We start from the raw sequence: 1,510 nt of genomic DNA, 5'->3' as shown, positions 1-1,510 counted from the left end.
GCTTGCTGGTCCAAATCCCAAAGGGGTCCTTGACATCAGTGCTGCTGCTGGCCACTTCGACGTACCTGGCGAGAAAGGTGAGTACATCCACCACCGGAACATGGGGGTTGTAGAGGTGAATCGTCACCATCCGGTCACGTTGTGACGAAAGCGTGAAGAGCGGCTCCCCTGTGAGGATCGGCAGTGGTGCCCGGTCCCCTTTCTCCTTGAACGCCTTCAGGAGCTTGATGCATCCCGCCACGTTCCGGAACGTCACGTCGAAGTATCCCCTGCTGGGGAAATCCTGCAGGCAGAAGACATCCGTAGCTTGAAATCCACAGCAATCGAAGAGGATTTTCTTGATGAAGAAGGTGCGATCGACCGGTGCACCTCCTTCCTTGTCCTTCACGACCACCTGAATGGTGTTGTGCACTCCCAGGCCTGAAGCTTGAAGATTGGTTATAGCCATTTTACTCAAAGCCTACCAAGGATCAAAAGGCAATGATCATGGTCTCTTCTCAACCAAGTAAGCACTGATAAGAACAGATACTACACTTGATCTTAGCCAAAAGACCGAGAAGGTCTTGCTATTTTCTTTAACCACTTCCTGTGGAAAAGCATTCTAAACACCAACAACTCTGTGTAAATAAAATTGTCCTAAACTCTCCTCACACTCATAGTGACACTTAGAAATTGATACCCTTTTATCACTGACTCCTTAACCCAAGGGAATAGTCTTTCACTATCAACCCTATCAAAACCCTCCAGATCTTTAAAAAAAAACTCTATTAAATCTCCTCTTAGCCTTACCTGCCCTCGATGGTAGAGTGCCTTTAATTTGCTTCATTCACAAATCAGCAATTTCTAAAATGCATGTGAGTCAGTGTAGTAATGTCGGAACTGCATAAATCTCACAATACCTGCTTTCCTACACAAGTTTTTTTTTCCCGAAAGCAAAGAAAATATAATTTTGGTCGTTGACATGAAGTTGACAAGTTGGCCATTGCTGAGGGTTATTTAATGAAGAGCTGACACTCAGCTGATGAAAGCTGTACTATCTGTTGTGCAGGAGTTCCGAGGACTGTCCTGGTAGCATTTGCCAGAGTTAAGATGTCATATCCCTCTATCTAGTCCAGTTATTAAAATAAAATTCCACATTGCTGATGATTCTGCTGTTAATAACTGCTGTCGGACTCAAGACGTCTCCCTTGACAACTGTGACAAATCAGCTCCACACAGAGTGAGCCAGCAGCTGCCTTTCTCTTTTTAATTAAGCGTACTGAGAATTCTGGGATTGAAGAAAACAAGTATATTATCTCCAGCATCTTCTTGCTTGCAACGTGTAGACCAGTTTGAATGGTGATTAGCAAAAGGTGGCCACACTTCAACATTTGAACGAGCCAGATACTAACACTATATGGGCAGGATTTTAAAGGCCCTCCGCCACCGGGAACGGTGGCAGGGTCGGGGGTGGGGGGGGCAATGAAGATCGATATGGCGGAGGCCCGCCATCGACCCTGGCGTCGCAGGC

The 1,510-nt window shown here is 46.2% G+C and overlaps 1 non-coding gene across 1 annotated transcript; it reads right to left on the bottom strand.

Moving 5' to 3' along the window:
* Window positions 1-378: 378 nt before the first annotated feature.
* On the bottom strand, window positions 379-564 carry LOC137381671 (U2 spliceosomal RNA). The gene has a single exon (XR_010977210.1). It is a non-coding gene; the product is annotated as a U2 spliceosomal RNA (small nuclear RNA).
* Window positions 565-1,510: the final 946 nt, after the last annotated feature.

This window comes from Heterodontus francisci, chromosome 22, assembly GCF_036365525.1.
Source record: "Heterodontus francisci isolate sHetFra1 chromosome 22, sHetFra1.hap1, whole genome shotgun sequence".
Taxonomy (NCBI): Eukaryota; Metazoa; Chordata; class Chondrichthyes; order Heterodontiformes; family Heterodontidae; genus Heterodontus; species Heterodontus francisci.
Note: the sequence above shows the minus strand (reverse complement) of the source record. Positions and strands in the feature narration are given on the sequence as shown.